The sequence below is a fragment of the Cariama cristata genome, unplaced genomic scaffold (assembly GCF_000690535.1).
Source record: "Cariama cristata isolate BGI_N322 unplaced genomic scaffold, ASM69053v1 scaffold11444, whole genome shotgun sequence".
Taxonomy (NCBI): Eukaryota; Metazoa; Chordata; class Aves; order Cariamiformes; family Cariamidae; genus Cariama; species Cariama cristata.
In genome coordinates, this window is record NW_009613604.1 from 7,058 (window position 1) to 14,114 (window position 7,057).

Sequence of the window (7,057 nt, forward strand, 5' to 3'; positions counted from 1 at the left end):
CATCCTTTTCAACACTGTATCTGCATGTAGAACAGTTTCTTTTTCTGGCATGAATTACAAATTTTTGGCTCTCTATCATCAGTTCTGCAGGTGGCTGAATACTTTGAACTCCCATTGACTTCTTTCACAGCACAATAAAGTTTCCATCCTGAGGTGCACAGCAATGCCCCATGTATTTTTTAATTGGAACAATTATCTCAGAATGGTTTAGTACAAAGTACTATTTCAAAAAGACAATTTCCTGTAGGTAAATGGTGTCGATTTCAAAAGTTGTAGGTTACTGCTGATGAGTGTCTGATGCCATTTTTTAAGCAAGTGCATGTATAGATAAAGATTTGGAACTCAGCCCAAATGTTTAGAGAGTAAGACACCCACAGCTCAAATAGTCAGATAATGGCGTCCAAAATAATCTTCCTTCAAAACCAGAACTTCTTCCCCTTCTTCTGTCGGCTGTGTGAAGGGCAACCAACCATAAGATCTGAGCACCTCATGGATATTGCGGATTTTCATCCTCCATTTCATTAGGCTGATTTGCATGGCAGTGTGGAGGGTAAGGCCCTGACGATTTTACCTTCTGTGTGATGCAGAGAAATAATTTCACTTTATAGCACTTAATGTTTGGATTGCTGCTTCATGCTTTAGCCACAGGCCCTATGTAATGCAATAGTTCACAAAAGGCAGTATGGTTTTATGGATAAGGAACCAATTATACTGGAGGAGAACAGGGCAGGGGTCCCAGGAGATGTGTGCCCCAGCCTGGCCCAGACCCCTTGGCAGGCGACCCCGGGGTGTGCCCCCCCGTCACCCTCCCTGGGGTTCACACGTGGCCCTTGTCAATAGTCACACCGTGCTGCTGAAAAATGCAGAGCCATGCGTACATCCCAAAGTTCCTGGTTTTATCAGACCACAAATCAGTAACTCTGTGGCTATGTTGACCAGTCTGTTCGTTCTTAAAAGTAAATGCTTCCTGACTCTGTTCAGTAAGTTCCCTAGAAATACTGGTGGAGACGAGTTAGGAAAGACGGTTTTCCCCAGTCCTATAAATATTTTCCCACTTTACCATATTACTATCAATGAAAAAGGTCGTATACCTGAAATTCAAATCCATGGAGAAACAATTTCCAGATATTTCTGTTTAAAACAACTAAGACTATAAATAACAATATATACGTAGCAGTCTTCTGTTTTTCTGAATATCAAGATTTATTTCCCCTCAAGATAAATATTGACCTTGGCTTTAAATTGCTCAGAATTAATCTTTCTGGTCAATAAATCTTGGTATTCCCTTCCACAGAAATCAATACCTGTTTAGTATATCAGATTATTGAATGAAATTAATAAATTTAGCTCTGCATGAAGATTTTCATAAATGATGAACAGTCCAAATTTAGGAGGCCTCAGAAAGGCTCACAACATGCTATATGGACTATTTCAGTTTAATGTTAAGAAACTGCTGAACTGTGCATTAAATAAATTACTGTATTGCTCAGAGAGTTACAGTAAGGTCTATTAAGTACTTATTTAAAGACTTGGCAACAGTGAACAACAATAAATAATTCAAGTAGCACCTCTAATCTTGTTTTCTTTCTCCTTAATTGGTTTTACAGCATTGTTTTGACATTTACCCTTGAATTTTAAAAAAAAATACTCCCAAAGAAGAAAATGCATGCTGTGCACTAATCAGCTGCCAATTGAGTACTTACATGTCGATGCGCCAGAACAGCAGAGGAGCTCCGCTCTGTCTTCAGAGCTGGCAGAGCCCATTATTGGTGTGAAGCAGTATGGGTGTCTGGGCTTGCAGAAAAACTGCGTTGAAGACTCTTTCTTTATACAGACGCACATGTTCACACACAAAGTTATTTAAAAAATACAGAGAGATTGCGTCATCATCTCAGTGAGACTCCAGAGCAAATACATGAGACCATGTCAGATCTATTACCCATGGCGGCATCTAGATGCCAAATTTGCCAAGAAGGACAGATGGATCCAGAAGAGCTCAACAGCTGGAAAACTCAAGAATTAAAGAAGGAGAGCCAACACTTTTGCTGTCCGGGTTTCCCCAGCCTGTTGAGAACTCCGGGTTGATTCTAGCCTTCGGGTTTTGAATTCAAAGGGACTGAGTCAGGTCATATTTTAATTCCGCTTTTCGAACTGGAGAAATTGTTGTTCGTTTTGTTTTTAATTAAGTTTACATAAAGTAAGACACAGTTTCGTTTCTGCAACAGTTTTTCAAAATTTTGTATCTAAAATATTTGTGTTAATTGGCCTTTTTATTAAAAATTATAAAGTTTATAGACAGGATTTCTTTGAAATTCCTTTCTTCCTGAAGAGAAGAGAGAATAGGGAAAGGACAGCCACATCTTTTCCTTTCCTTGTGTTTTAATTTTGCTGTATAATATTTTTTGAGGATATGTAAGGTGTAAGTTTGCATGTGTGTGTGTTCATGTAAATAAACGCATACATAGAGATATGAGAAACTAGATTACACTGGCACATTTTGAGCAATGTACAAATATATTCAAAGCATACATTTAGTGAACCCCAAATTGGTAAAAATATGGCACATACTGCTTTTAGATATCATATTGGCACCTCTTGGAACTTCAGATGGAAGTATTAACACTTTTGTCATGTACATATCACCTCCGTGCATATTCATATTGAGACTTCTATGCATAGTAAGTAATTTTTTTCTCTAGCAGACACTGTATGGTTTTGTATGCGTGTATGCTGTTTAAAAAATGACATTTTCCAATACATCCTTCTCTTTCTTTAATACTTAAAAAAATTATTTTTTTGAAAACAGCATTCTTACTGTATACTGAAATACAAAAGGTAAAGACAAAGCAACGATTAATCAATGTAAAACTGAAAAATACCCAGGGAAAGGTGGAAATACTTTTCTCACTTACTTGTAAGTTCTCATGTTCCCACCCTTCCTTTTAACAGGGTGTAATTTTTTTTAAAAAAAGCTGTTTCCTTTGTACCTAGGCCATCAAGGTATTCCCAGTGTGCAAAAGCCCTGCAATGCCTCCCTAGAGAGATATTTTACTGAGTAGTGGAAGACTGCAGTAAAGTTGATATATTCCCCTCTGACAGTAACGAATTTCCTCTCTCTTCATTGTGATATTTGGTTGAGGTGATACATATTTACACCTCCCCAGTAAGTCCAGACACTAAAGGTAAAGCCTACTGCTCCTATTTCCCATTCAATTTCCTACATTTATCTGTCAATAAACATCCTTGTGAAGCTTCATGTTCTTACCATATTAATTCGTTCACCTATATTAGTTATATTTAATATCTGACTCACCATGAAACATGAAACAAATCTCATTAGTTCCGTCTTTGTTTCCAGGCAGGTTATTAACAATTCATTATTAGGATAAAGTAGCTTCTATGTACCATATGTAGCCATCAAGCACGGACTGCATTGCTAGCTCTGCTGATAGCCTGCCACGTGAACTGGATTAAGTCATTTCACTCCCCTTACTCCATTCCCACATCAAGGAAGAGAAACATTTCATGTTGAGTCCTTAGAGCTTGTTCTGAGCTCTGGGGAACAAAACCCCTATGCACGGTTAATATTTGTGTCGCAATAGTGTAACCGTCCCCCAGTGGAATAACTGTGTGGGATTCAACTCACTTGACACTGGCTGAAGAAGAACCAGGAGTCAAGCCTGAGTTGGTTGGTTACCCATTAAGACCTGCTGTCTACAGAGAAAGGCGACCTTCCACAAGTGACAGGTACTATCTGTCTCAAAATGGTATCAGAGACTGAGATGAATGGCCTTTGGTACATACCTGTTACTCTCCATTGAGAGAACCCCCATAGCTTGCGTAAATTTGAAACGTGGAGAATTAATCAAGTATCTTAATATATGTCCCTAATACATTTTGAGGTGCCCTGGATTATCACAACTCTGAAAGGTGGGAGTCCTCCGTCGTTCCTGTGTCATATCTGTTAGCACCATACATGCATCTTGAATTATCACAGAGCATCTCAATTGGCATTAAATGCCTATCTCTAGGTACCTCCATTACTCTTCATATTTTTAGGGCACTGCAGTTGAAGGAATTCCTCCTTCTCCCTACATAGCATACAGCAAGTCTTACACATAGGTGCAATGTTACAGCCCTTGGACAAGAGATGTCTTGAGAACACGATTTCACATGCAAAAGCAGTATTTCCTTGAATTTAAAAATATGGGTCTTTCATGTAAATAAATATTTTTCATCAGTCAGTTTTATGTTTATCCACCCTAATACGCCACTGGTATTTAGCTTACCTTAGGTGACAAACTTAGTCATAGTAGTAGGACTAAAGCAATAACTTTGTGGTTTACACTCTTAAAAATATTATTCTGGTCTGGTTTTATTTTCTTTCTTTTCTAAGAACATGTTCTGTCTGCAAACACATGACTTGTTTTCTAAAAGACTTCTTCTTTCTCGAAAAGAAAAGAAAATCAAATAATATTGATCTAATTGTGCACTTACTAACGAGTGTCTCAGGAAAGCAAATAATTCGGGAAAAGGAGGTGACATGGTTGTAGTCTGGCCATATACATTATCATCTTAATTTCATAAAACTACAGACTGACCTTGAATTGACCATGCATTTTATAAGCTCAGACGAACAGTTACGCAACCAGATCAGCTACCACTCGAGACAGCAAAAGCAGTCAGCTGACCAGTCACTTAAATTCAAGAACAGATAAATCATAAACCTATAGATTTTGCATATGGTTTTAAAATAAATCCCTACAGTGGTTTTGCTTTGCAGCTACATTGCAGGCGCTCTGTGGTTTGGGCAACTTTGTCGTTTCCTTTGAATTTACATTTACCAATCTACCAAGTTTAGCTTTCATCCTAAGGATGTTTTCATCGTGGATGTTTTGCTATCCTTAGCAGAACATCATATTGGGAGGCTCATTCTCTCCAATGGTCTAATTCCGCTCCCATTAAAGTCAATGAAATTACCTTGTTGCCTTAAGTGAAAGCTGAGTTATGTACTACACACAGAACAGCTGTGCAGGATCGGCTCAGAAGTGCATTTACTCCAGTATCCTATTTCTGACAAGAATAAAGAAAGTGTGCTTATGGAAGAAGTCTAAGAAACAGGGCAAATACAGAATGATACTTTAACTTGTACCCTTGCTACTCCCGGTAATTTGCATTTCAGAGACTTTGTGAGCTGTATGTTGTAATCACTTCACTGTGTTTAATAGCTTTTGATGGATTTTTCATTGAAAGTCTTCAATCTGCCTTTGAATGCACTTATACTTTTGACATTCACAAAGAGTTCCACACTGAATTATGCCTTATTTGAAAAAGTACTTCCTTTTGTTTATTTTAAACCTCCTAGTGATAATCTTATTTGGTTCTTCGTAGTTCTTACATCCTGAAATGTAATGGATAATCAGTCTCTTGTCCAGTATCTCCATGCAATTTGTAATTTCATAGACTTAAATCGTATTTTCCTTCTACCAATATTCCTTTTTCAACCTGAAGAGTTTCAGTTTATGTAATTACCCCTCACAGGGAGGCCGTGGCCCAACCTTATCATTCCTCTTTGTAGAATATGTCATTCTACTTTGTCCCTTTTGAAGTGACACAGCCAGAACCATCTGCAGAATTCAAGAGGTAGGCACACCAGGAATGCACACAGGGACATGGTGATGTTTCCTCTCTTACTATCCCTTCCTTTGCTACCATTCCTTTGTTATTTCAACTGCCCTGAGTACTAAGCTGATGTTTTGCACAGAGCTATTTGCATCCATTCCTCCTGATGGGCAAGAGCTGATTTTCCTGACCAGGCTTCAGTGTACATGTATGCTTAAGGTTGTTCCTACCAACACACTTTAGTTTGCCTTTTTCAACATTGAATTTTTGTCTGCCATCTCATTTTCCTGTCATGTGGTACCATGAAATTCCTTCTGTAACTCTTCTCAATCAGGAGTTTTATTGGATCAGCATGAAATTTTTCTCATACCAACTGTTTCACTAATCAACCTCACTATTCGGCTCACTATTCAACTTAGTTTCCAAGTCAGTTTTGTCTGTGTGTAATGACAAATGAGAACAGAGGCTCTTCAGAGAGATGGTTATTGCTCATTAGTGATTAAATCTGTTCATTAGAAAGAACCAGAATTTTGTAGTCCTCGAGCTGAAGTTTTACAGTGTCCCAGCTTCCCACTTGTCTGTGGGAATGCATCCTCCGAGATCGGTCTCTGTGTGAATCCCAATTCCTCAAAGTTTCCTTTTGCTGATACATCCTCACCCATTCCCTCACCCCAGGCAGGTGAATATGCCTTCAGATTTTTAATTTGGGATTAACCCAGTGCTTACTTCTTTCAGTGGCAATTGTGAGCATTCAGGGGTGATGCCCTCCGGCGAGTCCAACCACGAAGCAAGGCATTTGACACGTTCTAGTCTGAGTGGTACATTTTGGGGGGTTGTGCGAAACTGTTTCTGGTAACCTTTTTGAATGAAAGCCTCTCCTGTGCCAGATCCGTAAGTGCTCATACAAGTTAGTACACAAGGGTATCTGTTTCAGCTCAAAACTTGGATTATACAAGAACATTTTCTTTGAGTGGGCACAGCCTAAAAGGTCCATGCATAGCCAAGGCACGATGATTTTTCTGCATCTGCAGAACTGTCCAAGTAGTTCCTAGTAGAGGGCACATGGGAGCCCATGCAGTAATACAGGCGTGCAAAGGAAAAAAGCATCTGTCAGTACAGGGAGTAGTGGTCGGGGTAAGGTGAGGCCACATCTTGCTGTGCTTGAAGGATTTCTCCATGTTCCAGGAGCAACTGTAGAGCTGAATCTCTTGAGTTAAGGAGTTGGGGAACAAGCAATAGGCAAACTCAGTTCTGGGGCTTTCCAAAATATTTTAAAGCTTTGGATGAAGCTTTGGATGTGAATACTGAATCATCGAGGGATTTAAATAGAAAAAAGATATATGGAAAGTAACAGCAAGAGAGCTAGCATATCCTATACATTACCTGGTGAAAAAGCACAGATATATTAGGTGCATCCCTGCAGGGAGCTGTGACA